The following is a 16,715-nucleotide window of genomic DNA, read 5'->3' as shown; positions in this document are numbered from 1 at the left end:
CTTTGAGAGGGGGTGGCCCTGGGGAAGCCATGACCGGGATGACGGCAGTCTGATGACAACGCAGAAAGGAAAGTCAGGAGCGGATCTGGTAGTGAGAGGCTGGGAGAGCAAAGAGGAGGCCTGGACGTGGGAGCTGGCACCAGGCAGCCTGGAAAAGGAGGGATCTGCCCAGCTTTCCCTCGGAAGGATCCGTGGGAGTCAGAGGAGGGGTGGAGACTCCGCTGGGAGTGGGGTGGAGCATGCAGGGTAGGGTTGGGTAGGGTGAAGAGGCCTCGATAGGACACCACCCTCATTGGGACACTCAGGCCACCTTCAAGTCATGCCTGAGCACCTTGATGTGTTCAGGGACTTCAGGGTGCCAGGAGACTTCACAAAATGAGGAAGCCATCCTCCTGGCCAACCCTCCCAGATTCACCCTGGAGCTGGGGAAGCCAAAGCATGGATAACTGAACAACACAGAAGGAAGCCCAGCCTGTCACAAGGTGGGCCAAGGGTGGAGTGGACTCTGGATTCAGAATACCCAAGTTCAAATGCAGACTTGGTGCTGTGTGGCTTCAGGCAAGTTTCTTAACCTCTCTGAGCTTGAATTTCCCTCTCTGTGAAAAGGATAAACGAGACAATGGAGGTACAAATGCTGGGTCACTCCCCCATAAATGTGAGCATAATTTAATTTAGCAGTGAACAACCTCAGACTTAAGTGAGAAGAAGGGAGGTCAAGGCATCTTGGAGGGAGGACACAGCTGGCAACCTGAAGCAACATTTATTTACTAACCAGGTGCTGGTTTTGACTGACCGATGAGAGAGTAGACAAGTAGGCAAGAGGGAAGCGGTGTGCAGCCTGAATCGAACCAGGCTGGGAGTGGCCGGGCCCAGGGACTTGGCACCCAGGCCCTCTGCACTGCTGCTGAGGGCTAAGGAGGCCCCCGGCAAAGGCACACCTCTGCAGGCAACCAGCAGGGCCGGGGACCTTGGCAGAGGCTGCCCGCTCTGCAGACGATGGGGAATTTGTCAGGAATGTCCAGCATCGTGCACATGCCCACAAGTGGCTGGAAAACTCTGCAGGCTGGGGCTTGCTGACAGAGGGCACATTCAGCCACCCCCAGAGGGCAAGGAAGGGCCAGCCTTGGTGAGGGCCCCAGGCCCCCATCCTCTAGAGCAGCACTCCCGGGACTTATCACTGTGGGGTGCGGATCCCCCTCTTTGGGGGCCATCTCTGTCCTGGGGCCTCCACCGCTATCCCAGCCTCCAGAAGGGAGGGTGCAGACCCACCCCATGAGTCATTGTGCCCACTTCCTGCCACATGGAACCCATGGCTGACTCACCAGCCCCCCAAAGGGAAAGACTGGCCGCAAGGCTGGAAAGCTGGAGCCCGATGGTGGCAGGAGTGGGGTGGGGGGGGGCTGGCACTGTGGTGCCGCCGCTGTCCCATCCATGGCCCAGGTGCCTCTGGAGTCTTCCAAGCCGCACCAGCAGTCTGCCTGCAGGACCAGCTCTTTGTTGGTGTTTTTCCCCCAGCGATACTAATTGTATCACACCCTTCCAAACAGAACAAAGCAAAACCCCCAACTTTTTATTTTGAAATAATTTCAGGCTTACAGAAAAGTTGCAAAAATACTACAAGGAATTCTGGAATACCCTTCACCCAGATACCCAAATGTTAACATTTTACTGTGTATGTGTTACTATGTTCTCGTTCCCCATCTCTCTGCATTTTTTCCCTAGGCCATTGGAGAGTGAGTTGCAGAAACAATGCCTCTTTCCCCCAAAACACTTCACTGTGTGTCCTCAAAACAAGGGTATTTCTTACACAATCACAGCACAGCCATCAGCCTCCGGAACGGGTTTTGCGCCACATGCTTTTTAGGCACCATCCCAGGCGCTCCTGGCCTGTGTGTGGAGCCAGCACCCCAAGCTCCTCCTGCCACCCCACTGCCCCAACTCGGGCCTGGTGCTGAAGGTCCTCTCTGCACCCAGGAAGTCTGGGTGAATGGAGGGTGAACCTTTGCCTAACAGGAGATGGGAACCAGCGTATAAATGTATAAATTCCTCCTTCCTCTGGCATCTGTCCCCACCTCCTTATCACTGTTTCTCGGAAGACAGCAACCAGTCACATTCCGTGCTCAGGGGCACCCTGTCAGACAGGGCCCCACGCTCGGAGGGAGCCCCGTGCTTGGGGTTTAGTGCTCTGCTGTCACCTTGAAATTCTTAATAGTTCTCTTTCAGTTGGTGTTTTCTAAGTGAAGCCTGATGGGAGAACGGCACATGCCCTGGGGGCTGGGGCCTCGGTGCCCTCTCTGTCCTGCCTCTTGCCTTCCAGGGATGAGTTCTTGGTCTCTCCTCCCTCACCTCGACCCAGCAATGCACGCCTCCCTGCCCCCCACCTGCGCCCCCTTACTGCTTCCACGCTGCCCTTGCCTCTGGCTTCCTTATATCATGCTCGCACCACACCGAGACCCCAATCCCTAGGTGTCCAGTTTACAGGGCACAGGCCACTGTAGGCCTGGGAGGCACAGCCACCCGCCCTCCTCAGCCAGCTGAATCACTGCAGCACTAACGTCCTCTTCGGTTCTGCAGCTGCGCTGCAGGCTAAGCCCCAAACCCTTTGCAGGCATCCCCTCCCGCAAGCGCTGCTCTTCTGCTACCCACTTTAGAGATGAGATCATGGAGTCTCAGGGAGGTTAGCTTGCCCAAGGTCAGCCAGCGAGTCGTCAAGCTGGATTCACACCCAGTTCTGCCTCCCCTGGAGCCCAAGCTGTCACCTAGCCACGGCCTTGGTTGTTTATCTGGTTCCTCTTCTGATCATCTAGAAACAGGGTAATTGATTGAGCTCATTCTATGCCACATTGGGATTGCGGACACAGGAAAAGGTGCCAGATGTGGGGCTGGGAGTTAGGCTGGTGAGGCCCCTGGGAGTAATGCTAACACTAGGCCACATGGGCCCAGAACGGCCTCTGCGAAGGGGGAGCGGGGCTGGGCCTGGGCCAGTCCTGCACTCTTGCTGTGGCCCAGTTATCATTGCCACTAGCCCGGGAAAGCAGATCTGAGTCATCGCAGACCCTGTCCTGACTCTTCACCCGTACATCATGCATTCCAGTCCCTGGTTCTCAGCAAAACCCCACTAACTTCTTAGCTCACCCTCTTCCCTGACATAATCGAAGTTTCAAGCTGGGGAGGCGGTCACTCCATCCCAGCTCTTCAGCCTGCAGAGAGAGGACCTGGGGTTCGGCTCGGGCTCCTGATGCGTGAAACAACATCTGGGCTTGCATCTTGGGGTGGAATCCTGTCTCTGCAGCAATTAATCTGAGTCTTACCGCGCTCCTGAATGGAGCTGATACTAGTAGCGACTTCCCAGAAGGGTCCCAGGAACCTGAAAGGTGAGAGAGAGCCTTCTGGGAAGAGCCCCACCGACGGCCCCTGACACTGAGAAGAGCATCACCTCCCATCATCAGATCTGAAAGGAGGCACTATTTGCACCCCCACTTTACAGAAGAGGAAACGGGGCCTCAGAGAGGTTAAGCAACCTAAGGCCACCCAGCTAGCAAAGCAGAGTGAGAACTGCACAGCCACCCCACCCGCCCCGGAGAAGCTGGAGCACTGGGCCTCCTGCCCGGGGCTCCCAGCATCCAGGGCTGCAGCCATCCCACACCGGCCAACCCTGAGGAGCAAGGAAACCGACCCCCTCTGGGTAAACAAAGCACTTCCTCCCCAAAGCCTGGGCCCACAAGGAGGAGGTGACGGCGCACGACTGTTTATAGAGACAGATGTTTGGGACGGAAAAAGAGAGACAGCCCTCCTCCATCCCCATGGAGACAGAGGAAGTTTGCAACTTGGGCAGAGGCGACTGGGATTGAAAAAGGAGAAGGGGAAAGAAGGGAGGGAACCAGATCTGACCCGCTGGAAACAGTCTGACATTTTCAGAGGCCGGTGCCTAACAAAGGGGCGTTGCCTGGGCAACCAGGCCTGAGGGCACAGGGCTGCAGATCTCAGCTGGACCTGGAGCCCCAGCCAGGAGATAAATACGTACACGTGGGAGGGTGATGAACACCATCGAAGAGCGAATGAGCCAGCACGTACTCACTGGGGGGCCTCTTGCCCAGGGACCTCAGCAATGTGTGGTGGGGGGGTGGGGGGATGTTTGTGGCCCCTCCTCTCTCTTCTCTGTCCTTCCTTCCTTCCTCTCTCCTTTTATCCCTTGCTTCCTGGGGTTCAGCCTCACCCTTGCCCGCCCTGGTGCACCGTATCCCCATTTCCTGGTGGCAGTCGGTAGGCAGATGGCTCTTGGCATGACTGATACCAGAGGGCTGCTTTTGCAGTGAGTGAGTCCCCCAGGGGCGCAGCATAGCCACATCCTGGCACTCTCCGGCTGCAGACCCTGGCATTGCAGGCTGTAGCTGCAGGCTGTAGCTGAGGAACCACTCGCTCCTTGGAATCCCTCTGCCCAGCTCCCCAGCCCCTTCGTCTGCCCTTGCTCCCCGAGCCAGCTGGTCTCCCAGGGCTGGGCATTGCTTCCTTGAGCCTTTAGGCGAGAACTGACGATCTCGGATCTGATGCCGTCTCACTGTCCTGGAGCCATGATGTCCACTGTGGGGTCTGCACATGGCTACCTGCAAGCTGACCTGCCCCAGGACCCACCACTCACCTCACAGAACCCTAACTCCTTTCTTCTCCAGCCCAGTTGGATGACTCCCCCTCCTCCTTGCCTGTCCCCAGGGGAGGGGGGAAGGAGAGGAGGGGGGAACTTCCGATGAACTCTGGCCGAGGTGATGGGAACCCCTGAAGCCAGGATGTTCTGTGGGAAAGAGCTAGATGGGATTGCTGAGCTGCCGTGGCCAGGCCCGTGCCAGGATCAGCTCCCGCAAACCCAGAGCAGGGGCCAGCACCATCCTGCTCCCAACCTCAGACACCAACTGAGATGCCCGCATGAGAGGCAGACCAGAGCCAGACCCCATGTCCATGTTCGCCCAGCCTGGCCCACCCCCAAGCAGCACACCCCAATTCCCAGGCTGGTGCTGGGAACGGGAAGGTGTCAGGGTGATCGTCCCCCTCTGACATTTGGCAAGGGACACGGCTGCTGGCTGAGTGGAGGCTGAGGCCAGTGGAGACGTGTCCACGTTGGGGGCCGGAGAACGGCTGGCACTGGCCCGGGCTGTGTGAAGTAGCGGTTCAGATGGGAAGACTGGGGGGTGCGTGGGTGACTACAGAATCGGGGATCCATAACCACTGGGTCTGGCCATGAGAAGGCAGGACTGGAGCCCAGAATTGAGTCATAAAGAATGTCATCCCATGGAGGGACAGGAGTCACTGGGAGGACGGAGGGTGGCCAGAGCCTCCATCAGCTCCTGAGCAAGCCTGACACCAGGGATGGAAGTCAGGCTGGGCACCCTGACCCCCAGAGCAGCCTGGCCACATCCCTGAGGCCTAGCCTCTGGGCAGAGGCCCAGGACCTGGCCCCTGCTGCCAGCCACCTTGGGAACAGTGTGCAGGCTCAGTTTCCACCTCTGCCCCAGCTACCTGGGTGATCCTGGGCAAGTCACTTCATCTTTCTTGGCTTCAGTTACCTCGTCTATAAAATGGAGATAATTTGAATTCACAGCCTCACTCACATGCTGTGAAGAAATAAGACAATGTGTAGGAAGCCCGTGGAACTGACAAGCACTTATTGAGAAGGTGTACCTGGCAGTGTACAGGCCTGCCTGCTAGCAAAGCAGCCCAGGGCATTGTGGCCTGGGCAGCAACGCTTTCACCAGGCCAGAGGAGGGTGTGTCAGCTGCACCTCAAGTGCGAGTCAGCCAGGGGACCAGCCTAGCTCAGGAGACAGAGAACTGCAGCCTGCAGGCCAAATCCAGCCTACTGCCTGTATCTACCTGGTTCACGATAAATGGTTTCCACATTTTTAGATGGCTGCAAAACAAATCAAAAGAATACTGTTTCATGATATGCAAAAATTATGTGAAATTCAAATTCCAATGTCCGTATAAACATAGTTTTATTAGAACTCAGTTTGCAGATTGCACATCAGCTATGGCTGCTTCCATGCTACAAAGGCCGAGACTCAAAATATTTATTACCTAACCCTTTTCAGGAAAAAAGTTTGCTGATCCCTGGCCTAGGGGAAGCATGTTCAAAGGCCAGAGGGTAAGAAAGACACTAGAACTTTCTGGGCAGTGGGAGAAGCCCACTGTGGCTGGACAGAGGCAGCAGGTCGCAGTGCTGACACAGCAAATGGAGAGCCATCCCTGGGGACTGAGGTGTGGACCCAAGTCTAGCCAGGGTGCCAAGATCACAGTGGGGGCCCCCATGCAGGCTTCTGGGAGGGAGAGGACCTGCCTCCAACTCACACGAGGGCTAGAGAGCATTATCAGGGCTGTCTCTAGAGGCTGGGACCCAGGAAGCCTTCAGGGGCACACCTGGGCATTTATGGGACAAACCCTGCCATCTAGCTGGAGAAGAGCAGGGTCCACTTCTGTCCCAACATGCTTCAGGGCTGTCCCAGCTGGCTGAAACTTGACACAGGCCCACCCAAGAGGGGGCTGGGAGGGCTCTCCACTGGATACCAGCAGGAGCCGGGACCTCCACTGGGGTGCAGAGGAGAGGTGGGTTCCCCTGTGGGCCCACCCAGATCTGCAAACCCAGGAGTGGAGCAGGTGATGCCTGCTCAGAAGCCACCTTTGTACATTTGCCTCTGTGCTCTCGTCCAGAGGCAGGGGGCCGGGGCAGCTGCCCGAGGACTAGCTCCCTAGGGCTGCCCTGCGTGGTGTTGGGATCAGTTAGAATGACCTTAGAAACCCCCCATCCTCAGTTGTCTCTGGATCCCCCAAAGCTGAGGGGAGTCTCAGAGGAGGAAGGGGTGGGTGATGGAGAGAGAATGAAGGAGAGAGGAACTGAGGAGGGGTCCCCACACACTCGCCAGTGGCACTTGCCCAGGCACAAGGTGAATCATGTGTGGCTTCAGGCCAGTGGCTCTGGGTGGGGGTGCATCATGGGAAGCACGAGCCCCCCGCTGAGATAGGGCTGCACAGACAGACCCCTCCAACACAGGAGGGCGGCCAGAGGTGAGAAATAGGCTACAGGGCTGAGCCTGCCCCGGACATGACTTCAGAGCCCCCCCACCTCCTTCCCCCTTATGGCCACCGCGGGGGGCCCTACCACCTCAGCCCTCCCATCCCCTCCCTGCCTCTCCCTCCTCCTGGTGGCCTGCACTGCAGGCCCTCCCCAGGCGCTGGGCGGCTCCACCCGCTGGGCTGAGGCTGCAGGCCCTCTGGCCCCTCTCCTCCGGGCTCACACCCAAGGGGCTCCATCAGCGAGGGGCCCACCTCCCGGCCATCCTCGGCTCTGGGACCCAGACATCCAGCCCCTGGACATTGCTTCATTCTTCACTGAGTCTTCCAGCCCGCGTCCCTACCCGCACCCTTTCCCATTCCTTCTCTCTCTCTGAACTTCCTAAAGCCCCTCCCCTGCCTGCCTGCAAGTCAGCTGACCCGGCTGCTAGCCCAGCCCCACCCAGAGGCCCCATCCAACTCTCCCCACTCCGCGACAGCAGGAGAGCTTCCCTGCACCTGCAAACCCTGACGGGTCCCAGCCAAACGCCCCAGCCACCACTCGGGCATCCCCGCGCTTATCAACACATACACACACTCATGCATGTGCCACACACTTGCTCACTTGTGCACATGCTCATGCGCACACGCATGCAGGCACCCTCATGCTAACGCACTCATGCGTCCAACACATGTGTACGGTTTATATGTGCACACACGTTCACATGTGTGCCTGTACATACACACTCTTGCACCACCCAGGCAGACCCCGGGCTGCTTCCCCCAGGCTCCTGCAGTGCTCCTAGGGTAACTCCAGTGCCCTCCAGGGGCCTGCACTTGTGACTTGGGGGCACTGTCAGCTCCCCAAGGCTTCTTCCAGGGAGCCTACTCTACCCTCAGGGCAGTTGTACTGTCCTGTTCTCAAGAACTGGCATCTAATGCTTCGATCCATTTTTTGACAGTCAAAGGCAAAAAAAACCAAAAAACAAGCCAAACCTCCTATTACTGTTCGATATTGGTGAATGATATGAATGGGGGGGAAGATCCCCACCCACAAGGCTCATTTTCACTGGGAAAGGGACCTTCCTTAGAAGGAATCAAGGCATCTTGTATCAGCTCTTAACGATTTGGGAAGCGAAGCTGAGCTCTTTACTGTAATTCAAACAACTAAATTATTCATCAAGAGCAGCAGACAGAGATTGGACAGTGACCGGATAGCCAGGAGACCCCTGTCCAGCCCCGTGACCCAGGCAGGAGGCCGCCTCCCCTGCGCCTGAGGGGCCTGCACTGAGCTGGAGGGTCTGGGAAGAGAGTAGCCCCGGGGGTCCCACAGAGTGGAAGAGCATTGATTCCAGCAGGGAGATGGGGGTGGGGGGGAGACTGACTCACAGAGCCCTGGCCATGGTGGGGGCCACAGCGAGGGTGTCCTGGCCCCCCAGGGACTTAGCCTGATGCAGGGGTCTCACCTGCTCTAACCCGATGGACTCCAGGCCACAGCAGGTTGGCACTGTCCCGGAAGGCTGGATTCCAACGTGCCATCTTCCTCCCCAGGCCTGGAAGCGTCCCTGCAGAGCTCAGGTGGTTGGGTGGGAGGAGGCAGAACCCTGCCCACCTTTCAGGCGGGCCCTCCTCCCACCGGAGGAGGCTCGGGATGGGCAGGCAGGAACAGGCGGACATCAAACTCAAAACCCAGGCTAGCTCCATGTCCCTTCACCCCTGCTCTGGGCACAGGGAGGAACAGCGGTGAGAAACGCTCCCCTCCTCTCCTTCCCTGCTCAGGCTGTCCCTCACCAAGTACCCCCCTTAGCCGGTGGCCCTGTGCTTTGACCCAGAGAGAGGCCAGGACAGACAGTCCTCAGACATTGTTCTTTCATCCTTTCTGTTGGGGGCCCAGCTCTGCCCATCCCAGCAGAGCAGTGAGAGGTGGGGGAGGTGGGGGCACCTGGTAAGGTAGTGTCCCAAGCAGGTGTCTCCTTTCTCCAGGAGGCAGCGTTCTGGGGGGGTGAGGCTTTCTCTGCTGGCCCTCCCTCCCGCCCACAGTGCCTGGACTTGGTAGGCACCCTGTGAAGATGAATGATGGATGGAGTGGTGGCGGGCCAGAGGGAACTCAAGATCAATGCGAGCTGCACGCCGAGGACAGAGGCCTGGCGAGTGAGGAGAGGCCACAGAGGAGGAGGGAAAAGTCCAGAGGGCCAGGGGAGAAGCGAGCCTCGTGGTGGCAGAGAACGTGCTGAGAGGGTACGGAAAGTCAGTGCCGCCGCAGGGAGGCCCGGGAAGAGGGAGGGAGGAAGACAGGAGGGCGCAGCCTTTTGGAAAGTGGAGCCCTGGGGGCAGCACGTGCTGACTCACTCGCCTGCCCTCAATTTTCCCTGTTTCCTGGGGATTCTCATTTTATTTTCGGGAAAGCTGCCTGCTCCGTGACTAATTTGTTCTTAAACAAACCAAACCCAGGCAGTGGGGAGGCTGGGCGGGGCTTGAGTCACTCTCCGCCCAGAGGGAACCACATCTCAGCTCTGGCTGAGCACCTCTGCCAGCTCCTGGGGCCCTGTGCACCCTGGCCTGAAGGTGGCCCAGGGCTCCTGGGAGAGAGTGCTCCTTGCTGGGGGATTCCCTGGGCTAGGAAGAATCTCAGGCTGCTGAGCCAGCTCCTGACTCTCCACCGCCTGGCAAAGAGCCATGGCTCAGTTAACGTTTGTTGACTGACTGACTGACCACCGACCCGTTGGTCCCTCACTCTGCTCTCCTGCCAGCCCCTCCCTGAGCCCTTCTTCTCCCGCAGCCCTTCAGTTTGGTGACATGGATTTTACTAAGCTGCCAGGAACCATATCCTAAGCCAGACACAACAATCAGTGCGTTTTCTCTGAATCCACAGGACCATCACAGGACCCTGCCTACCTGCTTGGGGTGAGGTCCTACCTGACCTGCCACTGGGGTCGCTCTGTGGGGGCACTGCAGCCAGGGGGCAAGGGGAGGGGGATCCCTGCAGACCAGGCACCCTACCAGGCAGGAGGGAGATGCCTCTGCCTGGGCTTCACAGAAGAGAAACTATTCACCCTTGGCCCTGAGTCATTAAGTAGCAGATGTGAGATTTGAACCCAGACCTCAGAGCAGGCTCCAGTACCCTACCAGCCCTCTGCTACTCTCCCCCAGGGCTATTAAGTGGGAACCGCTTCTGAAAGGCAGCTCAGCCTTGGGCTTGGTGCAACAGGAGGATATGGACCCCACTGGGAGGGTGGGATGCGGTGGGGGTGTTTTCTCCACCTCCAGGCCCAGTCCGTGCAGCCACTAAAGCCGGGTCTCCAAAACGGGACATGTGCAAGACAAGCCACTGGCATGTGTTCAGAAACAAAAATTCTATTTCCATTGTTTGTCTTCAACCTTTGAGGGCACAAAATATAGAAACCTAGGAATAAAATGCCTACGGTTTATAAATAAATGAATCTGTGGGGGGCACCAGGGCCTCACACACGGTAGGTGCTCAATAAACATCTGTCACTGCAGCCCCGGCTGGTGAACAGGGAGGGGGTTCTTCCGGCAGCTGGAGACAGACCCCCACCTCCTGCGCCGCGGGGCCCCAGGCCACCTGCACCAGCCCCGCCTCGCCCAGCGCGGCGCCACCGTCCACGAGGTGGCCGCGAGGATACCGGGAAGGGAGGCAGGCTCGAGTCGCAGCTGCTGACACCCCGCCCCACGGCTTCCCCGCGGGTCCTCGCTCGGCCACTCGCCAGGTCCTGGGCTCAACCGCGCCTAGGGCGGGCGCCCAGCCGGCCGTGCCCGTGGCCCCGGCGGCCTCGTCCAGCTCTCCTCGCTCGGGAGCGCGTTTCCCGTAAGTGCCACGGAGCCGGCCGAGTTCCCGACAGCCGGCCGGCGCGGGCGCGCAGAGCTGCTTGTACACCAGCAATCAATGCGCGGCCGGCTCCCTCCCGCCTAATGGAGCGCCAGCCCAGGCCGCCCCAGCTGCTGGGCACCGTGCCTGCCCCCGTCACGCGGGCCCCTGGGCTCCTCCAGGCGCGCCCCCTTACTCCCTGCCGGGTGGACAAGTCCCTTGGCCTGCTTGCCCGTCTGTTAAATGAGTGACGGTCCACCGCACCCCAGGCTGCAGTGAGCATTCACTGTGCAAGGCGCCCAGGACCCTGCCTGTAGACCCCTCAGAAGTCATCCTTTACGGTCACACAGCAAATCCGAGGCCCGAGTGTCTAGCTGTCCAGGCCCACTGATTGTAGTGAAACCAGCCGACTCCCCCCACCCGACACCCCTTAACTAGAACTATTCTTTCAGTCCCCTTACCACCACCCCTGCTTTTTTAAAGGGGTTTGAGTGATGAGCAAATACTCCCTCACAAGGAATTCCTAAAGAGGCCAGAGCAGGGACTTGATCTAGTCAACACAGAGGGGGTGCTGGGGAAGGGGTGCAGGGGGTGGATTTGCCTTCCTAATGTGGAGGTGAGGGGCCCTAGGGAGGCTGGGGGTGAGGGGGTGGGAGGGAAGGGCAGAGACCTGCATAAGTGCCTGGTAGAGAAGCTTCATCTCTGCTCATGCCTCCCCCTTCCCCCCATTTGGTAGAGTGAGAAGAGAGAGGGAGGCAGGGAGAGGACAGAGGAGGCCGGCCTTTGGGGAGGCCCAGCCATGGCACCCACTATGCTGGGGAGGCTGGTGCAGGGGACAGGTGGAGGGGGCTGCAGGCCTCCCCCTCCCTGGGCTCAGCCCCTTCCAGGGAACCACAGAGGGTCTCACCAGGTGTCTTCTTCCAGGGAAGCAGGAAGGGGGTTCTAGTGGGGCTTTCCCAGGGCCTGTCCTGCTCCAGGCTCCTAGCAGGGTCACCCCCCAGCCCCGGTCTTTGTTGCTGTCCCCACCCCACCAGAGCACGTCCATTCACACGTTCACTCAAACTCCCAGCCCTCCCTGCTGGGTGCCCGGGGCTGATTCCTACCGCAGGCTCTAGCGTCTGTTTCCTTGCCTTCTCCAGCTTCCAGAGGCTGCCTGCATTCCTTGGCTCCTGGCCCTTGTTTCTTGTGACAGAATATTTGTGTCCCCCAAGTTCATATGCTAAAGCCCTAGCCCCAGTGTGACGGCACCTGGAGGTGACTGGGGCTAGATGAGGTCATGAGGGTGAGATCCTCCTGATGGGATTAGTGCCCTGTGAGAAGAGACACCTTTTCATTATCACCTTTACAAGAAGAGACATGGAAAAGCTTTCTCCCTTCCTCTCCGCCATTAGAACACAGAGTGAAGAGATGGCTGCCGCAAGCCAGGGACAGGGCCCCCACAGAACCCCGAATGGCCAGGCCTTTCTGGCAGGCTCCCGGCCTCCAGAGCTATGAGAAATGAACGTCTGTGGCTTCGGCCCTGTTGGGGTGCTTTTGTCATGGCAGCCTAGGCTGACCATCTGCAGAATCATTAGACGGAGTCTTCTCATCACTCCCTGAACTCAGGCCTCCCTTTTACGAGGACCCTTATAAGGTTGGTGACATTTAGGACCCACCCAGGTGGTCAAGGATCATCTCCCATCTCAAGGCCCTTAACTTAATCACATCTGCAAAGTACTCTGTGCCCAAATAAAGCCACACAGGCCCAAGGCCATCCAGCCCCAGGCTTCTCCCAGGGCAGCTGCGGCATTCTTGCCTCCACCAGGCAGAACCTGCCTGTGGGTGAAGCTGATAGAAGAAGGCAGAGCACAGAGGTGGAGAGAGACGGCTTCCGGTGACGCTGTCGGGGGAGCCTGGATCCAACTGTACCTGAGGCACAGCTCCCATCCGTGTTTTCATCTTTGGAGTCAGTAACGTAACACCCTTCTAACTGCCCCAGCCAGCTTAAGTTGGCTTCACACAGTCCTGAATGATAGCTATTAGCCGGGTGACCTTAGGCATTTCATGTCTGTGTCCTGTGCCTCAGAAGCTGGAGTCAATGGCAATAATAATACCTACTCATATGGTGGCTGTGATACTGAAATAAGATAATGAATTAAAGTACCTAATGAGGCACATAATAAGCTCAGTTGTTGGACTAGCTATCCTTTGGTACAAGTTGGATCAGAGTCATGTTAATCAGACGACTATGCATGACTCAAAGAAGCCTGGTCCATCTTACCAGGGAAAAACAGCCTGATTTTTGAGAAACCAGCTGAAGCTGGATGGAGCTCGGAATACCCATGTCATGGGAGCAGGGACCCTCTCCCTCTCCAGACAGCCAGCAAGGCTCTGGCAGGAGAAAACCCCCATCAGCATCCCCGGGCACATCCCCAGGCAACTCCAATGTGTCACACCCCTGTACAATTCTCTCTTTGTGAATGGGGGCAGAACCTGGGACTGGCCACTAACAAACAGAAGGTGACGAAGCAGATGGGATGTCACTCCATGATTACAGTGCATTATAGAAGACACCATCAGCAGACTGGCGTGCAAGCCTGACCCTGCTGGCTTGAGGAAGCGAGCAGCCGTGTGGAGGAAGCCCATGTGGTCAGGAACCATGGCCTCCAGAACTTGACAGTGGCTTCCAGCCTCCTGCCAGTAACAACTCCAAGCCCTTCATTACACAGCCAGAGGAAATGAATTCTACCAACACCTGGGAAGTGCTTGGAAGCAGTTTTCCTCAGCTGACCCTTCAGATGAGAACACAGCCCAGCTGCAACCTTGATTCCAGCCCCATGAGACCCTGAGCAGAGGACCCAGCTGAGCAGTCCCTGAACTTATGACCTGATGAAACTGCGTGCTAACAGATGCGTGCGATGTCTTAAGCCAGTAAATGATGATAATTTGTTACACAGCATAGAAAATGGAAATAGCATCCTGCTGAGGCCTGAGGTGTCAGAGAGAAGAGCCCCAGAAGGGACCAAAGGACAGCCTCCTTCCTCACTGAGCTGGGGTATTTCCCAGGGGATGCTGGCCACTTGGACGGAATGACAATTCACCCCTTACATGGTGGCTCAAAGTCACACTCATCACTTATATGGCTCACAGCATCTGCGGTCAGGAATCCGGGAGAGGTTCCCTGGGAAGTCCTGGCCTGAAGTCTCTCATGGGGCTGCAGTCAGATGTTGGCCAGGGCTGCGGGCATCTCAAGGCAGATGGGGCTGGAGCATCTGCTTCCAAGCTGGCTCGTTCACGTGGCTGTTGGTTGGAGGCCTCAGGTCCTTTTCCCAGGAGCTTCTCCTCCATGGGGTAGTTTGAACATCTTCACAGAATGGGGCCTGGCTTCCCCCCCAGAGTAAGGGAGCCGAGAGACCAAGCCAGAAGAGGTGATGCTTTATGACCTTGCCCCAGAGGCCACACACTGCTGCTTTATCATATTCTACTGGCCACACACAGGCCTGATTCAGTGTGGGAGGGGCTGCCAAGGGCGTGAAAGCCAGGACATGGGATCACTGGGACCGTCTTGGAGACTGGCCACCATACACGGATGACAGTGGGGACAGAGACTGGTGGGGGCTTGGAGTGGGTTGTGGAAGGAAGACCCAGCACCAGAAAAACTAGGGAGCTCCCCGGGCACACCCCAAGGCCCAGAGCGGGAGGCTACCCCCAGCTTCCTCCTTATGTGTCTCAGGGAAGGAACTGGTGGAAGAAAATCATGGCTCCCAGTCTTGTTTCTCCAAATAGGGCCCTGGAGCCCCAGGGAACTGGGGCCCTGCAGAAAGGGGTAGGGGAAGAGGAGAGGTGCCCAGTCTGGGCCACTCGCCCTCGCCACACGGTCCCGGCTGATTGCTCCTCTCTCTGGGTTTCTCCCTCACCACCGACCATGCGTGGAGCTCATCTGCTCTCTCAGTAAGAGACGGAGCAACTGGGAAGGGGAGACGGAGTTCATAGATAATTGTGTCAGGCCTTTTGCAGTGTTTTCCCATTGACGCCTTGAATGACTCTCTCACACTGGGTGCAGTCCACCCACATTATCTAGATGAGAAAACTGAGGCTCAGAGGCCCCATGGCAAGTGGTCCCACAGAAACGGGAGAGGAAGCTGCCCTGACATCCTTAGGTGGTCAGATTGAGGCTCCTGCACCCAGGGCCTCCCTCCCTGGGCTGGGCTGGGGGCCAAGGGAGGAAAGAGGGAAGGAAATGGTCTGGGGAGGTCAGTGCCTGGCAGGGGTTGTGGGCTGAGGGCTGGGGGTCTGAGGTCAGAAGAGGGCTGGAAAATTTGCGCTAGGCAATCTGAGACACCCCCCGCTCTGACGCCACTGCCGGCCTGTGTTGGCTGCCAGCCTTGCCCCATTGACTGGGGGAGTTCAGGCTTGCATCCCTGGCTGCACAGGCTTCCTGGAGCCATCCTGCTGTCTCCTTTGGGGCTGGCCCAACCCACCTGCAGTGGAGGTGCCTCCAAGATGGGAAGAGGCAGGTAGCAGGCCCCCCTAAAGCCGGCTGAACATTTGGGTCTCCTCTGCCTGCTAGGCCTTGGGTTCGGGGTCTTAGAAGAGGTCCTTTTGCCTCAAAAGGAGGGTATGGCAGGAATGGGGGGCCAGACTTGAGCAGAGAAGAAAGCTTGCAGAATAACAGAGGGGAAGGACAGGACGTCTCCCTCTCAAGCAGGTCCAGTAGTCCTAAGGTGGCCCAGGAGAGGGTTCTGGAGGCTGGACCGGGAGCCCTAGGGAATGACATGACATGAGTGCAGATGTGAGAAAAGGCCGAGGAGTGCCCCGTGGAGCCCAGGCGGGCAGCCCCTCCAGGCCCCCCACCCTGCTGAGCCCCACTCTGCATCCCTGCCCGGCCCGCCTGAGGGCTCGTCCACCCCCCTGTTGAGCAGCAGAACAGTCGCAGTCACTGGCCACTTCACCCCTGCCCCGGTGAGAGCAGATCCACGGTCTGCTCTGAAGGCTGGCCTCGGGGGCACAGCACGCATAGTGCCCCTCAGGGCCCCCGACAGAGAAGACAGGGTGGGCCGACCCCCTGCACTCGCCCTGCATCCTGAGGTACACGTTTCAAGAGCACACACACACGCACACACGCGCATGCACGGGTCTCCTCGCCCAGGTACCCGAGCCCCCAGAACTCCATGGGGTGGTGCCTCCCAGAAGCCTGGCTCCCCTCATAGCATCCTGCCCAACCACCACCCCATCCATCTCAACTGCTTCCCCAAGAAACAGCTCAAGGCACCCCAAACACAGGCCCCCTGGCACGAAGGCTCAAGGCAGGCCGAGCTGGGCCTTCTACAGAGACTGCCTGGAAACAAGAGACCCGAGAATGCAGTGGGCAGCTTGGCAGAGAGACAGACAGAGCCACCGGGCTTCCAGTAACGTGGTGGTGCTGGCCTGACCTCGCCCACTGGCCTGAAGACTCAGCCAATAGATGCCCGGCCCTGGGCTCCGGCCCCCAGCACTGTCCAGCCCAACCCAGCTGCCCCAGGCCCTCCTGGTCACCACCCCCTGGCCCTGGCGACAATAGGACGGGAACTGGATCCTTGTCCTGCAGGGTTCCAGCATGCCGGGAAGGGGGTATCTTTAGCTTCCCTTCCTGGAAGCCCACTGGCTCCCGTCCCACCGTGGCCCAGCAGTGCTGCCTTCAGGTCCGGGCCACCTCCCCCTCCAGCACTGATTCCCTAGAAGAGGAACAGCCACCCCAGAGAGCTGTGTGGCTGGCTCATCCCCCAACCTGCTCAGGACCCCATGCCCAGCCTGGACATGAGACTTCATGGTGGACCCCAGTCCTGCCCCCTTGTAAAGCCTACTGCCTGGGGTACAGGCCTACACATGCCCCC

General features: G+C 58.4%; 1 long non-coding RNA gene across 1 annotated transcript; it reads right to left on the bottom strand.

Moving 5' to 3' along the window:
• Positions 1-14,262: 14,262 nt before the first annotated feature.
• LOC140848782 (uncharacterized) lies at positions 14,263-16,185 on the bottom strand. The gene is made up of 2 exons (XR_012129901.1): positions 15,324-16,185; positions 14,263-14,809 (listed from the first exon to the last, which is right to left on the bottom strand). It is a non-coding gene; the product is annotated as an uncharacterized lncRNA (long non-coding RNA).
• Positions 16,186-16,715: the final 530 nt, after the last annotated feature.

This window comes from Manis javanica, chromosome 4 (assembly GCF_040802235.1).
Source record: "Manis javanica isolate MJ-LG chromosome 4, MJ_LKY, whole genome shotgun sequence".
Taxonomy (NCBI): Eukaryota; Metazoa; Chordata; class Mammalia; order Pholidota; family Manidae; genus Manis; species Manis javanica.
This window is presented reverse-complemented; position numbering and strand designations above follow the sequence as displayed.